The sequence below is a fragment of the Onychostruthus taczanowskii genome, unplaced genomic scaffold, assembly GCF_017590055.1.
Source record: "Onychostruthus taczanowskii isolate IOZ18803 unplaced genomic scaffold, ASM1759005v1 scaffold67, whole genome shotgun sequence".
NCBI lineage: Eukaryota > Metazoa > Chordata > Aves > Passeriformes > Passeridae > Onychostruthus > Onychostruthus taczanowskii.
Genome location: NW_024504455.1, coordinates 3,849,631 through 3,868,105, shown reverse-complemented (window position 1 = coordinate 3,868,105; position 18,475 = coordinate 3,849,631).

Below are 18,475 nucleotides of genomic sequence, written 5' to 3'. Positions count from 1 at the left end.
TAAGCCAGAAGGTCTTAAATCCTCATAGATGGAATAAAGAAAATGAAATACATGGCTTTGCCTCTTTGCTTTGCCATGTTTTAAGTTAGACTGTGTTTTCTTAATTTATTGTCCTGCCATTGCGTTGCCAGGAATTGCCAGTCACTACATACTGCTAAGTTTCCAGAGCAGAGGAATTAATTGCTCACAGCTTCCATACCCATGGGCTCTGCTGCATTCCCCACTGCCCTATCCAGGCAGCCACCCAGCTTCCTAGAAGTGTTTCTGCCTTAAAAGAGGTGTTCTTAATATTCCAATAATTTCTCCGTTTTCTCTGCATCACCAAGCACCTTTAGCCGGTGCTGTGCTGCACAGCAAACTGCTTCCCGGGTCTGAGCAATGCAGGCTCCTCTCCTGCACTTTGCCAACAGGTTATTCCCACTGGAATGCTACTCCAGCCCAGCACTTCGCTGGCCTTCCCTGCAGAAATGCTCAGCAGTTTGTCGATACAGAGCTGGCCTTGGCATGCCTGAAGGACAGCAGCGCTGTAGTTGCTGCCCGTAAACCCCATCCTCGCTTGCCCAGTGCAGCAGAGTCCTCCTGTGCCCTCTCCAGAGCCCATAATCACCGAGTGATGCTGCCAAGCATCTCAATTGCAAGTTTACAGCCCAGCTAAATTGCCCTGTGCTCCCCACAGTTCCCATTCAGCATTTCCACCGTCACCCTCTCACTGGATATCTGGTTCAGATTAATTGGCCCGAAGATGGGGCAGCCTGCATTTGTCTGGATTGTTTCCTGCCCGAGCTGCTAACCTCAATAGATACAATTTTTTGAAAAGGAACTCATTGGCAGGCCATCAGAAAGGAAAACTCCCTGACAGTGCAATTATAGTTTAATGTGTAATAGCCATCTGGGAGATGCTGGGAAAGCCCAGGCATTTTGGGTGTATGGAAATACAACTTGCTGCTACACATGGAAAGAAATGAAAAACCCACTGAAGAGGACTTTGCAATAGCCAGGGGTGAACAAACTCTGTGTGAATCAACAGCTCATTTCCATCTCCACCCCTGATACCGTGGCCAGGGAAGGCTCACAAAGAGAAATGTAGGCCAGCACAGGAAAGGTGGGATCACCTGCAGGCAGGGAGAGCCATTCCTGCTGTCAATGGGCTAAGTGAGAAAACACCACCAACTCGCCCTGATCTTCAGTTCAGTGACATTGATGGAGGGATTAATTCAAACTGATTGACCACAACTTCAGACCTCACATTGCTGTCACATATGATTAAAGCTGATCAAGTTGTTCACTGCAGATAAATCCTGTGACAAACGCAGCGCCGCTATCTGTCCCCGCGTTATCAGCCGGCAGCCTGGCTGCTCACGGGCGGGCTCGGTTCTCCAGGGGCTGTGACAAGTGCTTTGTGTGGAGGCATTTTAACATATGGCTGAGCTGAGACCCTTCTGCTGAAAATATCCTACTCCTCACTCAGCGTTTATGTTGTGCCATCGGTCATGTAATTCATCCTAAGTCGCCTCTAGTTAGGTGACATCCCCTCCTCATCGCGAGTTATTTGCAATCACGCCGGATTGTTCCACCAGCCTATTATGCAACTGATAGGGCTCTTCAGCCTGGCTTTGAGAATAAACACCAGCCTGAGAATTCAATTATATTTAGTCACATTACTCCGAAAGATAGCTTGCTTTTCTGAACATCTTTGTGGGTAGAAAATTCTTTTTCAGCAGAGTGTTTGGGAATAAAATGGGTCACAATCGCTAAGGAAGACAGGCTGCATGTTTTATTCACAAGCACATTTTGTGAACGTTTATTGCTACATACGCCCAGCTCTAGTGAAGATGGACATCTCTAGTTTTCCTTCTCATTTGCCCTCCCCCTTAGTTCTTATTTTTGTCTCCAGGTATTAACTACATCCTATTGACATTTTCAGCTACCAATTGAAGGGGGGGAAAAAAAAGTCATTCTGGGAAACTATGCAAAAAAAAAAAAAAAGTTTACTCCCTTCTAAACCTTTTCCTTAAATTCAATTATATCACTCTCATCCGCAACAGTCTAATGGCCATTTACAGAGTCCGTATCAGATGCAGCCACACGGTTTCTGCTGAGCAAAAATTTCTCTGGCAAAATGCCACTTCATTTACTGGTGAGCTGGTTTGCTCAGCGCATCTCAGCTTTGACAGATTTTTACCAGCTACAGCACAGGATTGCAGGATGCGTTCAGCCACAGTGTTGACCCCATCCTTGCCTCTCAGGGGAGTGCCAGGGACCCTCTCTCTCTCTCTCGGCCCCAGAAGCTCTCCCAGACATTTATTTTCTCTGGCCAGGTAGCAGCAGTAGCTGGGGTTTTATGGAAATTTCTGTGTGGAGGGCTCACACTTCCAGCTTTTCAGGCCATGCTGAAATGGGGGGAGGCACAGTCTCTGACCAAATGCACACACCACTTGTCGCAGTCCAGCTCAGCCACCCTGCTTTTCAGGTGGATTTCGGCACCAGGAGAGCTTCTTACAGCCTCTACCACTGAAGACTGGAGAGGACTTCCTGTGCTACAGGAGCTCAGACTTTCATTCCTGAAAGGTCTTGAACCTCAGGCTCATCTCATCAGTGTGCTGGGCTCAGCAGGAGTAAAGAGACCAAGAAAATGTCAACCAACACGGGGAAGGACTGTGTGTGTGTGTTAGAGCCTGTCAACTAGGAGGCAGACAGGAGCCCTTCTCTTTCTCCTTCTCTAGAAATCAACACCAAGAGTGAAAGATGGAGGGAACGAAGACACAGTGGCCTGGATGAGGAGGAAGAAGAGAAGGCAGAAAGGGTTTCTGCCTTAACCAGCTCTCTTCTCTAATGGCTGTTCCTTTCATCTGCCTCAGAAAGGTCAGCATGGAAAAGGAAAATAAGTTTTTGAAACCATCTCTAAGATAAAGATAAGTTGAGCAAAACAAAAACTCTCATATTAAAAAAAAAAAAAGGAGGAGGAAGAGAAAAAAATAAACAAAGAGATTCTTGGCTTTTACTTTATGTTACTATCTGGGGAAATATTCCTGTCTTCCAAGATGACTTTTTTCCATGCTACTTATACCTCTTGGAGCAAACATTTGACATAGAGCACGCGTGTGCAAGGATGGCTGCATGGGAAGGATCCAGTTTTCCTCACAACCACTGAAAAGCAGACACAGATGGCTACAGGGATAGAAAAAACATCCAACACCCTCCTGGGTGGGACTGATCTTGCCCTGAGTGGCGTCACCACATGGGCTCTGGGATAGCCACTGTGCAGATGGGCACGGATGGGTCACTCTGCTGCCATGTCCCCATCTGGTACAGCAGGGCTCCCAGAGGTCCCTGTGTGGTCAGGAGACACTATGCTCCAATGCCTGCCATCCAAACAGGCCACCCAGCATCTCCTTCCCACTAGGAGCAAGGGAAGAAGACAGACTGGCAACAATCCTGCCACTAAAAACACAACACTCCTGCCACCCCTCCTGGATGAAAGTCTGTGAGCATTACCCAAACCAATTTGTTAAGCAAGGCCCCCTGCCCTTCTTTGAGGTACTGAATTATTATTTCCATTTTACAGGCAGGGAAACAAGGACAGAGCCAGTGAGGGTGTTTGTGTGAGATCCCATATGTTCTCCATTACAGACCATGGCGCTTCCTGGCTGCAGCACGACCTGACTGAAGTGCTAAATAACATCCAACATTTGTTCCTTTCAGACGTCCACACCAACCAGTAGCAGGAAGCACAGCTGCAAACTCATGGAAACCTGGGAGGTCTGGGGAAGGGTTTGGGCTCCAAGCATATGTGCTCTGGGATCCAGAGAGCAGAACTGCCGGCTGCATTAACCTTCTCTGCAACAAGATGCACCTCCTACCACGGGTCAGACAGGACAGGACTGCTTCCAGCTAGCTGGAGAATTTGCTTTGCAAAGGGGCAGGTTTCTAAGCACTCTCCTTTCCTCCCCTGGCTGCAAAACGGTGGGAGGAGAGGTGGCAGGACACCACCAGGAGAAGGGAGCAGCAACAGCAAGGCAAAACCACCAGCCATGCAAAGCCACAGAACATCAGCGATGGCCTCCTCACAGCTTCCATGTCCACACATGCCTGTCCCACACACCACGTTCCCACCACCCTTTCACCAGGTTCAAACCAGCAGGTGATGCAGCTCTTGTGCCTTCTCCACTGCACTGCCACACAGTCACTGCAGAGGGGCAAGGATGGCATTATTGATCCAGCCCAGGCTAGGAAAGCACAACCATGATGATGGGCACAGAGCACACTGTCCCAGACAGACACAGCTGAGAGTGGGGAGGGCAGCAGAATTATTCATATTGAGCTGAGGCATCATGCTTGGACCAGCACCACCACAGTTCTGGAGAGTGACTTGGGACTACAAGAGTCTGAATGTGATCCTCAGCCAGCCAAACTTCTGGGCCCTCTAATATTACTACAAAAGTCCTACTTAACCCCAATAAAACAAGATTTATTTTCAAAGTTTCTCTACTCAGAAACATGATGATGCCTTACAGTCTACCCACTGCATTTGGGGTTCATTGGGGATTGGACTAAATCACCTCCAGGGGGTCCATTTCAGCCTAAATTAAGCTTTGATCCTACAGCTCTCCAATTTTGAGGGAAGGGGTCTGAGCCAAAGCACCACAAGTGACAGCACTGGTCTTTACTGCATAATCACTTTTATCCTCAGTGTATCTTTGAGGGAATTGTTCTTGGTTTCAGCTTGTAAAAACAGCATCCCTGTGGAGACACAGCTGCAGCTGTGTTAACATGGCTGGTCACCCAGAAACTTCTGAAGGGAAGCTGAACCATTTCAGCTCACTTCACAAAGAGGATGCTGCCTCACCCTCTGCTTTGAGCCTCAGAGCCATGGCAGTGGTATGAGGGAGGGCTTCCAGTGTGTAAGCCAGATTACCCCCAAAACACACATGCAGAGCCTAACCTTTCCAAAGGAGGCTAAAAAGCTGTGGCCTCCCCCTTAGCACCAACAAATCACGCTGCTTAACACGTTTGTTTCACAGTATCCACAGTCATACCCAACAGGGACCCTAGAAGAATATGTCAGAAACAACCTTTCAAATCTGAATCACCTCCTCGGGATGCAAGGGGCTGTACAGAAGAGATTTTCTCTCCTTGGTAGCCTGAATGCTTTCCTGTCCCACAATGCCAGTCCAGAAGCAAAGGGAGGAGCTGCATACCAGACAGCAATCGCACTGCCCATGTACTGGGTTTGTACCTTTCCCCCTGAACATAAAACTGCAGGTGACAGCAAACTTGTGCAAAGGCTCAACTAATGGTTAAAACAGCAACATGCTGAGGCCCTGTGAGCCTCCTGGGGCTGTGGGCTTTGCAACATCCTTTTGCCAAGACCTGACATCTACAGCTCTTTCAGCTCGCTCCACAAAACCCAGCCGAGCACCACTGACCCCCATCCAGCCCAAGCCACTCATCTTCTTGGCCACAAGACAAATAATGTGCTCCAGCTCTGGCTTGCCTTTCTGCTCTGCATCATCTGGGCTAGGCTTTTGCCTTCCCACACAAAACAGCTGGCTCCATCCAGGCTCACGTGTTTCCTAAGGACCTTCTGGAGGGCTGCACCAAATTTCCACTAACGCTGCGCTTTGTTTATGCCCAGAGGTCTCCAGGTCAGCAAGCTGCTGGGGGTGGGGAGCCAGAGCCATTGTTTTGGTGTACACAAGGAAGGAGAGGCAGAGCAAAGCCAGCTGAAGATGCTCCCCATCGTGGTAGCACCGCCTGCCATCGCCTGACTGAGCAGATGAGAGAGCTCACTAAAAAATAAAACAGCTTATGCAAAACCTGGCTCTGTTAGACATAAATATAACTGTTGTGACTCACCATAAGGTTGGGACAAGGGCATGAAAAGAGGGATAGAACTGGAAGTAGCACTGGTGTCTCTTCTCTGAGGAAGCTGTCTTGAGGAGACCATGAAGGATGCACAGTACATCTGTTGGAAATTGCTTCTTGCCTCATGTCTGTTCTGAAGAGAAAAGATTGAATATAAAAAGGCAAGAAAAGGTGAAGAGCACATGACCAATGTAGGACCCTAACCCCAGTGAGACACCCAGCAGGCTGAGACCAATAGAGGAAGAAACTAGGTTGAGTATCAAGGGTGGTGCTGGCACAGCACTGCAGGGGCAAGCCAGTAACTTTGAATGGATTTTACTCAGAAGTTCACCCCTGGTATCACTCTCATGGCAAAAATGTTGCTTAGCACAAGATGCTACCACCCTTAGGGGCACCACAGAGCCTGGCTGTGCCTTCCCAGAGGAGTCAGAGACATCCTCAGACTCAGCCTCCCACACCACATCCCATTGCACCACATATCTTTCAGGTGAGTTAATATCTATTCATCTGCTTCAGTGGAGCCTCTCACAACATGTGGATGCATTTGGGGTCAGTGAAAACTGGGAAGAGGGATGGAGGCACTTGGCACAGCTCTTTTTGCTTCAAGTTGCCTTAGCACTGGGACAGGTCACCACTACTGTTCAGGTACGCAAAGCCATAAGCTGGTTTTGCACAAGTCAAATCCCATAAAACCAACACTTCTCAGTGTCATCCACATACCTCCTCAGAGTTCTGGTCTCTCAGTCAGAGGCAATTCCCTCTGAGCAGCAGGAAGCTGTTATTTATATGCAGAGCACAGCTGGGGAAGTAGCTGAACTCTGGGTGGAGCTGATGCCCTTTGCCCAGGGCTCAGGCCCTGCCCCTCTGCAGAGATGGGCAGCTGTGGGCAGGAACACTCCATCACTTGCAAAAACCCCAGAAATCTGGTCCTTGAGAGCCCTGGGCAAACCAGGCAGCAGCGAGATGTAAAAGACCTCCCCAGGAATGGCTGGTGTGCAGTGCTGAGCACTCAGCATGGGAGTGAGGGGATACCCCCATGACCTCCCCTTCCCTGGTGCTGCAGCACAGCTGCCCACTCCCATTCCACCAACAGGGACCCCCTACCAAAAGCTGTGCCCTCCTAAAAGCCACAAACCTTTGCTGATGCCACCAAGCCACCCTGAAACCCCTCCTGGCCGCTCAAGCCATGCACATCACTCGCCATCGTCGCTGCCGCTTGTTGCACCCCAGCTTTCTGCTTCTCCCTCAGCTCCTGCATGTGAGCAACACCTCTCCCATCATCCAACACCTCACTCAGGGCACAGGTGTGCTTAAGCAGGGTGGGTACAGCTACCGAGCCCATCCTGGCAGCAGCAGGGGTCTGCAAAAGCATTTGCCAGGTTTTACACAGATGGATATTGCACCTCCCCGAGGGGAGCTCCCACCAGAGCACAGCACAGAGCATCCCTCAAGAGGAAAGTGGTTTTGTCAAAATGCTGCATTTGTACCCTTAAAACAGGGCAGGGGGATTCAGTGAGGGAGCACACACAGAGCCCATTTTAACAAGCCACACGTCGCCCCAGGAAAATGTCTTGGACAAACACGATTTCGAGTGGCACATCCGCAGCACCTTGCAGCTTTAGTTGACAGCCTGAACAAGCAGGAGAGACAGGCATTAGAGAAAACAGAATCAGAAACAAGAGGGGAAAGAAAGACCAGAGGAGCAAAGACAGCCTAACAACAAAGGCTTGTCTTTTCCAGAGAGAGGAAAGTACGTGTGTGCCTCTGCAAAGAAAATGAATCTTTTTTTTATTTAACTTGAAGTTGTATGGAAAAGGTGCCTGTATACACACAGTCTGTAGTATGAATTTAGTACAGAGCAGGCAGTGCTTTTGTGCTTAATAAGTGAAGATGTACACGTAATGTGAGTTCTGTGAGCACTGTCTGGGCACAGGAAATGTTTATTGTGTCATGCTTGGACTAAGAGAGGGGGTGCTCACCTGAGGAAGGGAGCTCCAGGGAAGTGACGCAATTAGATCGTAAGTGTACACAGCAGAGCGTGTGAAAAGCATTTGTTGGTAGAGATTTCATGCCTGAATCTGCAAGCACCCATGAGAAGTGAGGAGGAAACAGCTCACGTTTGGGGACTGGGGATGAGAAGAGTCCATCTCTGCACATGTGAGACCATGGGATGCTCACAGTCCCAGAAGGGAAGCAAGGTGGGGGTGCTGCAATGTGACTGCATGTGTTAAAATTCCCTCCTAACAAATGGTCAGGAGCTTTATACTCTGGCTGAAATTGGTGTTGCTCCCAGCCACCCCACAGCGCAGCAGGGCTCTGAACATTTCTACAGCCTGACACCTTTGATTTGAATTCTGATGGCTCAGTGTTTTCAGCCTTCAGAAAAGCTGGATTTTCAGGGAGCAACATTCAACCATTATGAACACAAAGAATAAAAATCACAGAATCATCTAGGTTGGAAAAGACCTCTGAGATCATCGATTCCAACCATTAGCTCAGCATGCCAAGCCCACCACTAAATCAGCTCCCTAAGCTCCATATCTACGGGTCTTTTAAATGCCTCCAGGGATGATGATTCAGCCCCTTCCCCGGGCAGCCTGTTCCAACGAGTTTTCCAAAAGCCAGGGTGTAGTGGCAGCTCAAAAAGACATCCAAACCCGGCACTGCTTGCAGCTTGATGTTCTTGCATAGTGAGGTGGGGCGTTTTTCTCCTTCCTCAAAATGCTACCGTGGTTTGAGCGCAGGTGCTCTTTTACTGAAGTCCGCATGTTTTGGGGGAGAGCTTTTCGGGGGGGCCAGAAAGGATCAAATTCTGGTCCCTGAATTGCTGCGTGGTGACAATACACTTGCATGTGCCCCTGTGTTTTACGTGGGGGCGAGCACGGGCGTGTGCGTGGAGTCGGGGAGGGAATTTGGGGCAGGAGGAGAGGGGATGCGGGCGGGAAGAGGCGCAGCCGAGCGGAGCTTTGTGCTCCTCTTTGATGGCACAAAGCCGAGAGCTCCCAGGAAGATGAAAACGGCTCACAGGGTTTGTGCAGAAGAAAAGGTGGGGCGAGGGGGAGGCGAAAATAAAATAAAAAAATAAAATAAAATAAAATAAAATAAAATAAAATAAAATAAAATAAAATAAAATAAAATAAAATAAAATAAAATAAAATAAAATAAAATATGGGAAAGAGCCCAGCAGCAGAGGCGTGCACAGAAGAGTTGATTCCAGGTGCCCTCTCCTGGCCTTGCCGGGGTTTCTCCTCTGGGCTCCTTGCCCTCTACACCTGCCTGGAAGGAGGGGAAAGACAAGTGGGGGTCGGGCTCTTCTCCCCAGGTGACAAGTGACAGGAAACCACCTCGAGCTGTGCCAGCGGAGGTTTAGATTGGATATTACGACCAATTTCTTCACGGAAAGGGTGGTCAGGCAGTGGAACAGGCTGCCCAGAGATGTGGTGGAGTCACCATCCCTGGGGGTATTGTAAAGATGTGTAGGTGTGGCACTTTAGTCTTTCCTAAGCTAAATGATTCTATGATTCCAAAGATTTGTAGGCTTTTTTTTTTCTTTTGGTCTTTTGCACGACCTCCACACCACCCCCATGCGTGGAAACAGAATCCCATCAAGACCTTCCTCTACTCACCATGATCTTGCACCACTGCAACGTCCACAGTTGACACCTGAGCTGGAATAATTAACCAGGGGGCAAGGAGTGATTAAAGCAGCAGAACAAAGTAAGAGAAATAAAGTTAGGAATCATTCAGAAAATAAATTCTGTATTTAGACAGACATAACCTGCAGACTAATGTGCTTCCCAAAAGAGGAGGGTAAGAAGGAAGGGTAGAGAAGAATAGCACATGGGTTGTTCTACAGTTCTATTTAAAATAAGGTTAAGAAATCCCTGCATCTTTAAAAACAAAAACATGACTGTGCTGCTCATTTGGGGAGGGTGCTTTCACTTCCTTGTTACCCCTTGCTCAGCTGTGGTCCCCGTTCCAGTTCCTCCACCAGAATTAGCAGTGTCAGACGTTTCAGGATTCCTTCTGCTTTGTGAGGAGCAAGGACACGCATACAGGACAAAGCTATTACAAGCCAGGAAAGACCTAAGAGGAGCTACACGGCCCTAATTCCACCTCTGCCCTTCCATTGCCACTCAGCCTTGAACACATCCCAGACGCTGAGTCTCTGACGTTGGTTTTTGTCTTCCAGAAAACAAGTTTTCTCAATGCACCCTCTGGGAAATTTCGAGGCAGCAGACAGGGAGCTTTGCCATGTGTTGTGGAAGTGGTTAGGACATGTCTGAGCAGCTGACAGAGGAACCAAAACCTGAAACTGATTGTAGTGAAGATCACAAGCAGAAAATAGTGATTTGTGTCTCAAATACAAATAACAGGAGTCAAGGGCTAAGAGAAGTCTCTAGTCTTGATCACTTGTATCTCTTTGGGTGCAAAATGAGATCTAAATTTGATGGGCAATTAACCATTATTGTTTGTGCACTGGGCTGATCTCTTCTCTTCTGCAGGCACAAAATGCACTCTACTGAGGGTAAGTATGTGAGGGCCATCAGAGTTCAAGAGTTTGGATGAGCTCCCTTTAATCCTGTGATAAACAAGCCTGACATAAACTGTGTGTGAAGCCTGTAACAATAACAGCTTTCACACTGCCTATTTCAAGGAAAAGCTTTACAGTGACAAAATACAGGCCTGATAGTCAGGATATGAATTAGTGCACGGCAGGAGTGAAAGGCATGGGAGGAAGGGCACGGAGCCATGGCTGGGCTGTGCTCATGTGGTCCCACTAGATGACAGCACCAACATGTTTTTGTGCACCCCACACTCACGCCAGCACCAAGCAAGCTGCTGAAGGCAGGGCTCCTTCAGCCTCCCCTTCTGAACCCTGGAGACAGCCGAGAGTCCGGTTGAATGGAGCACCTGGGCCAAATCCTGCAGGACAGGGCATTGTTCTGGAGCTGCTAGATAGTTCTGTGCTGTAAACCGCCCTCCCTGCCTAGAGGTGAGCACCACAAACTGGCTAACAAGTGCTTCATCCCTAAACTCTTGTCTTCATCGTATGGCCAGCCCAGAAGTTCCCCTTCTCCAGGGAGTTTAAGCAGCTCCCAGCGCAACTCCCTGGTCCAGCTGCCCCTGGAGCATGAGTCCAGCCGTGTGTCCCCCCTCCAGCCATGCTCTTCACCAGCCAAGGAAGAGACTGTAGCCCAGAACCCACAGCTCTGGGTGTTAAGTGGGCATAGCATGAAATTCCCATTCTTTGTGTGTGCAATTCTCCCCAGGGAATGTCTTCAGTGGCGCATTTGAGGTAGGGCGTCCATCCTGGCCCACTCTGGGCTGTCCCTGACCTAAAGTGGCAGCAGGTAGGTGTTCAGCCTGCCAAAGCTGCCAAGAGACCCATGGCAGAGCTCCACGGCCCGGGCTCCTGGCTGGGTGCCACCACGCCACATCTGCAGAGGAGTTTCTGCTTCCAAGACACGAGTGCCCCGTGACACCACCGCCCGCTCCTCACGCAGCCGCGGGACACTGGGAGCTGGGAGAAGGAGCACGGGCCGAGCGTCCAGGCCCAGGCAGCCGTGCCCATCCCCAGGCTCGGCCCACAGAGGTGCAGCACCTGCAGTGCAGTCTGCAGAGCTGGGCTGAGCCTCACCTGTCCCACAGAGAAGCACCATCTGCACCATTTCTTCCATCCCAGTTTCCTGCAGCAGTTTTCTCCCGAAAGGATGCAGCGTCTTCCTTTCACACCTTGGAGAAGAGGAGCTTTTGCTTCCCTTCTGGTCAATCTAGGCCTGTAAGCCTTTCTTCTGTAGCATTTCTCATGAGGCCTTCAGAAGCACGTGTCCCTCAAAACTCCAGGAGAGGGAGAGGACCAGCAGTTCCTGCTGCTTAACCTGTGTGCACGTGTGTTGAGTGAGTTGAGACAGCTGCTCCGGTGCCCGCCGGTCGTGGTGCACTTTTTCATCTCCAGATAAGACATCACGCCTGCATTTGCCTAAGGTGCTCTGTCACAGATGCTCTTCCCTAGCACAGATGCTTTGAGACAAAGCAGATTCACAGCTGCTTCTTCTGTGGTTGCCATCTTGAAATGCCTCTCCTCATGGTGTTGACACTGCCTCTAACACTGGCACCTGTGGCTATGCAGTTTGGAGGTTTTCCAGTTTCAGGGAAATCCAGTTTTCCTGATGCGATGTTCCCAACATCAACAGGGAGGCCTTCTGCAGGTAACATTTGATATTGAGAGACATACATGTCCAGCCTCTTTTCCCTAGAACTTACCCCATCCAAACTGTACCTGTGCCAAGGAAGAGGGGTGAGAAGAACAAGAATTAACCTGGTAAGAGAGTGTAGTTTGGCAGCAACAGTCAGGGACATATTTGCTGTTTTCTGCAGCATCAGACAAAGCAGCCCACCTGTGACCTGAATTTCTAGGCAAGATGATGTCTGAAAGAAACAGGGTAGGGACACCCTTTATTTCCACCCCTTCTTCCTTATTAAACACAGCTTCCTTTGGAAAACTTTCGATTTTGATCAACTCCTTCAACACTTGGTATTTAATTTCCACTACAGGGCCTAAAGGCTCCTACAAGTCACTTGCTGTGCAGACAAGTTTCCTTCTTGACAGTGCTTTTTTAAAATCTCCATGTTGCTTGGTTCCTCTTTTGCAGTGGATAGCTTTAGGTTAAGCTTGTCTTGTCTTAAGATTTGTCATTTATAAACGGCTAAAAGAAAAACAGAGTCTGTAGAAACTGTAAGGTCAGCAGAAGAGCATTGGAGGTTTTCCTGGTTGAATTTTGGGTTTGAAATACCAGCACTTCCCACCAGCAGCAGGAACCACATCCTCATTTTGCCTTGTACAACAGTGTCCCTGGCTGCTGAAATCACTGAAGCCAGCTAGACCTGGTCACTGACAGTGACCGGCGTGTCTGCGGCACACGGGCCCTGCAGTCCCCCTTGCTATTGGTGCAGCTGGGTGTTGTACAGCCATTCCCGGAGACACAGCTCCCACAGTACAGCCATTCCTGAAGACACAGCTCCTCCAGTACAGCCATTCCCGGAGACACAGCTCCCACAGTACAGCCGTTCCTGGAGACACAGCTCCCACAGTACAGCCGTTCCTGGAGACACAGCTCCCACAGTACAGCCGTTCCCGGAGACACAGTTCCCACAGTATAGCCGTTCCTGGAGACACAGCTCCCACAGTACAGCCATTCCCGGAGACACAGCTCCCACAGTACAGCCATTCCCGGAGACACAGCTCCCACAGTACAGCCATTCCCGGAGACACAGCTCCCTCAGGTGGTGCCTTTAACAGCTGTAAAACTTCCAGGAAAGCAGAGACAGAGGAAAACAGCAGTGCCAGCACAAACTGATACCTTCCCTTCTCATATAAGACGAGAAATCCCATTCCCAGCAGGAATATGAATAGGGGCATCACAGGGGCATCCCAAGCCTACAGACTGCCCTTGCTCTCCCTGGTTTGCCATGTGCCTATTGCTCAGGACAGGGCAAGTCACAAGGGACAGACAGGACACACCAGTCACTGTGAGATGAGTCAGGAGTAAGAGCAGAGCCAAGGCAGAGCAGGGCAAGCCCCCATGCCCTGGCATGGAGTTCCTTTCTAGGAATTGCCCAGCAGGATCCTCCAGAAAACCTGCCAACAAGCACAGGGAGCTCAGCCAAACAGGGAAGGGACTGACACAGGCTTTGCAAAGAGCCCATCGTGGAAGCACGTGATGTGCATGCATGTTTTATGAAAGAAAAGCTGGAGACCAGGGCACCCTTCTATAGGAACTTGTTGGCAAACAAGCATGCCTTTATTTCACTGCCATTATTCATGGGAAAGCTCGCTTTGGCTTTAATAGAGGAAGAGGGGTTTGCCTGATTCTGCCTGCTTAGAGCAGCGGTCCCAGACGTTTCATCCTATGGCTTTACAAGGGCCAGTTGTCCAAATGCCCTACTGCCTGTCCCCATTTCACTGCTGCTGAGCCAGGGAGTGGCAAACAGGGAAATGCAGCCTGGGGATGCCTGCAGGCAGTGCTGTTTCAGAGCTGTTCCCCTCAGTGGGCAGCAGTGACCGCACCGAGCGCGTCTCTCCTCGCACCCCTCTGCCTCCACACCGTGCTCGTTCACCTGCCCATGCCACAGCAAAGGGCTGGAAATGAAAGCAGGCATTTGTGTGGGAGGCCAGGCAGCAGCCAGAAACACTTGCCTGCTGTTTTTATGTAGGCAGAAGGAGTGTGTGGGGAACACAACCAATGAGCATCTCTGTTGTGGCGTTATCTCTTCCTGTTATCTCAAAACTTCGTTTCAGATGCACCCGAGGCAGAAACTGTCGAACAATAGCACCCAAACCAAAGGCAGGCGAGGCTCTGCCACCTCACTGGGGTCAGTGCTGGTGACAGCAGGTGGGCAGGATCAAACACTGCCTTAGCAGGGCTTCACAGCACCGTGGGCTCCGTGCCCAGCATTAACCACATGCCCAGTGAGACTCAGAAAGGGGAACAGGCCCAGGCTGTGCACTTTCCGTGGCAGAAGGCAGCCAAGAGGTTCCTTCCAGAGCCAGGAATCATTCCTGACAGCACTGGCAAAGGCAGCCAAGAGCAAAGCAACCCGGAGAGGGGTTTCTCAGGGCAGGCATAATCATGAGGAACCATGCTCTGAAGCCATGAAGACACCTTGGAAGTCCCCTTTCCTCCCTTAGGCTGAGTTGTGCATAGGTGGAGCCCTGAGGTGTCATTCAAAGAGGAAGAATAAACCCTCCAGAGTGGGCATTTTGTAGAAAAGGAAAACTAGAATAGGCAGTAATTGTGGGAAGTGTCACAGGAGGTGAGAACAAGGCAGCTGGTCCTCAGATGAAAAAACGAGGGGGAAGCAGGAGGCCAGCAATGCAGGCAGCTCATGCCCCTGCCCGAAGGGTAAATCACACTTCAGAGGGGAGCTCTGCACAGAAAGAAAAGCCACACCCCAGACTGAGAGTGAGACAGTCAGTTATGTGACTCAAATCCTGCTTCCTGGTCGTCCAGCTCATCTTCTCAAGCAGCCATTTCTGTGCCTGCCCTCCCTCTTCGCCTGCCCTGTTGTCCTGTATGCCCATGCACAAAGCCTGGCTTATTCCCTGGGCCAGCTCAGCTGATCCCTGCCCCTGAAGCCCAGCCTGGAAGCCCTGGGCAGTAGCTGGCAGATGTTTCACTGATCACTATGTGAGGTAGCTCCTCACATGCCTGCCCTTTTCTGCTCACAGCTCCTTTTTACACCTTCCCAGCTCCACCAGAAGGTCCAGGGGAGCAGCAGCCATGTCCTGCTTTGGGAAAACTCCTTCACCTGTGTCCCTGCTGTTCCTAGGGAGAAAGCAACTCCCCCTCACAAAGGAAGAGCAGTTCTGGGGAGGGGGCTGTAGCAGAGCCAAGGGGCATTTCAGAGGCCCTCAAGCAGCTGGCCTGGCACCTCTCTGAAAGGGTAAAGGCTGAAGCTGCACCTCTGAGAGAGGGAAAGGCTGCCATGCTTCTGCTGATCCATGGCTCAAGGCAGCCAGGCTGGAAGGATGAGAAAAGGTGCTGTGGCAAAGTCCCTTCTGCAGGGAGGGAAGGAGTACTTTGCTGGACTGAGAAGGCTGGGTTTGGCACTCCTCTTCTGCCAACAAGCTGAGGCTGGCAGAGGAGACCAGGATGCCAGTTCATTGGCTCAGGGCCTCTTACTGTGCTCTCCTTCAATTAACCCTTATCTTTCCACAGCAAGGATTGCAGTATCTCATGAGCTTGATAGCTACTACAAACTGATCTTATCCAAAATCCTCAGGCCAGACCTGATGATTACATTATCAGCTGCAGCACCTGAATATCTGTTGCAGAATAAGGACAAAATCAGTGTCTTTTCCCCATGGCATCATTTTGGTGAACATCCCAAGAAAGGCTTGTACTAGCTATGGTTTCCTACTTGACTTTTTACTCAGAGTTTTAGTTTAGAAGTTAAATTATCTAGCTGTCTCTCACACTGCCTGTGCCAGAAGCCTGAGAACCTCCCTCTGGACAGGCCAACAGAAGTACAAGCAGGTTCTGGCTACTTGACTAGAAAGGCCAAGTTTAGGCAGCAAGCACTGCTGTTTGCACAAGGATTAGTGCTGGGATGGAAGATTTGTATCTTCTACAGAACCAGCCATTGCTCTTTTGGGTGCCTGCTCAGTCTGCCCATCTGGTGAGTGCTACAGGACCACAGCACAGCCACAGACCTGCTTTGGTCACGGCGCTGAGCCTCCCTCCCCTTCCTCCAGCACTGGCTCTGGAGCACGCCACCCACAAAACTGATCCCTGCTAACACTCAGGCAGCAGAAACTGCAGCTCTCAAACAGGGGGATGAGGCAGCAGACAGAAAAGGACAAGGCCAGCATTGATCATCTCATCCCCTTTAAGAAGAGTAGGAAAAAATACTTCATCTCATGACACAGTGGTAGATGCGTCTACAAAAGAACCAAGAAAGGTTACAGCAAGAACCACCAGAGCCAAGCACATCCTGTTGTGTCTTAGGTCCCAATGTCAGCTCATTTTCCAGAACTGAAACATCCACTACAGCATAAAAGCCCGAGATTTGAATGTCCCACGACACACGTTCAGAAAAACTAAGTTCTGCTTGGTGCTTCTTTGATAAGTCAGCATTTTTTCTGGATGTGTCATGGAGCATTGATAGTCATTGTTTTTGTGATGTCTCACGTTTGCTCCTGATGTGCTGCAATGGAAAATACTTGTAGAATGAGACATCACAAAAACAATGGTGACTATCAAATAAAAGGAGTAAATAAAAAATAAGTTTTGCCCTGGTGAGCTTTGCATTGCACAGGCATGCTCTGTGCTAGTAGTATTTTCTTGCCTGCCAAGGAATGTGTTTTGGGGTAAATCAACCCAATAGGGATAAATCTTCTTTCTCAGGCCCCCTCTCTCTCAGAAAGGATCCCCACACCTGTAACCACAGAGCTGCACCAGTAAATCCCTGGCAGCACAGGACAGGCACAGCAGCTGTGCTCACCCACACGAGCCTGAGCCCAGCAGCTCCTGGCACCCCAGCACCTCCCAGGGATGGTGTGACACCTCCTGCACCCTGCCTCTGTGGCTCAGGGACCAAAATGTTGTTGTTGCCCCGCTTTGTATCAAAGTGAGATACTGAGGTACCAGCACAGCTGTGAACTAAGATCCTCTGCATCCAGTCTTCTCTTTATTAAGTACAGGGACATAGCGTATGGTATGTTACAAAATAAACCATGAAACATTTACCAAATGCAATTTTAAATAGCAAAAGCCCAGAAATCTGCCCAAAAGCTGCAGAAAGCTAAGGCAAGAGAGCAAGTGGCACTCCCAGGGCTGTTCCCTCTGTCAGAGTTCAAGTGAAGTGACTGAGCTCTGGAGGAGGCAGAGGCTTCCTTTTCCTGAAAAGTTGCCTCCTTGCCCTTACACCAGAAGATAAAAATAGTCATATTTCTCAGGAGAAACAAAGCATGGCTGTTTTATCTCCCCTGGCACATGTGAGATAGGCCAGCCTGAAAGAGGTACTGGGTGTTCTTCTGCCTGACACACCAGCTAGCTGGCTGGATGTCTCTTGTGCTCTGTGGCTCTTGTAGCTCTCTCCTCCTTCACCTGCCTTGCTTTTTACCCCAGATGGGTCAGTGTACCCATGCAGACACTGCTCTAAAAAAGGCCTGTGCTCCCAGCTCCTCAGCTATCCTGTAGATGCACTTATGGATAACCCCAAGGCCCAGAGGAGCAAGCAGTGTCCAGCACATGGGAGGTGTTGCAGGTGCATTTATTGCAGTCCAACTTCTGCCTTGGGGATGCAGATCTCTCAGCAGCTCTCTATCATGCCCTGGTTATACCTGAGGTGTTACCAGCAAAATCGAGAAGCACAGTCCCTCACCCTCAGCAGGAGGCCCTGGCATGTGAACCCTGACAATTCAGACAGTGCCACCAGTAATCCTGCTGGTTGGCAGTTTATAATGCTTTGTTTCACAAGCCAAAGGAGACCAGACCTCTTCTAGGCAAAAAAAAAATTTGTCTGGATAGCCCCACAGACTTTTGCTGAGAATAAAGGTTTGTTTTATTTGCCTGGAAGTCACAGAAAACTCAGCTGAAACTGTCCCTGAAGAGGCTGTGTAGCACATTCTCCTGGCCCTTGTCAGGACACAAAGCTTCACAGAATGTTGTCTCATCCACCCTTTGAAACCCCAGTGCTGGAGGACCTCTCCCAGAAATCTCTCTCAGTGTTTCATTAAAAAGAAAAATAAAATTCTGACCTAACTCTCCCTTGCTGCAATTCAAGCCTACAGTTTCTTTTCTAAACACAGTGGAGAAAGGGAAAGGGAGAAAAGGGGAAAGTTCTCCCTTTCCCATTTGTGTTTTTCCCACACAGGTCCTTCAAGGTTCTCACACGTCCTTTCAATATTTTCTTCTCTGCATTATACAGCACAAATCTTTTCAACTTCAAATATTTAATTACATACAACCATTTTTTTAGACCAGGAGGCCACGTATTTGATGCTGAAGCCAGATAGCTGTCCTAATGTGTAGCAGGAGATGAAACCCTGTAAGATCCATAGGTCCATTTTGTCCAAGTAGAGCTTTGGCTTCTTCTTTGTGAA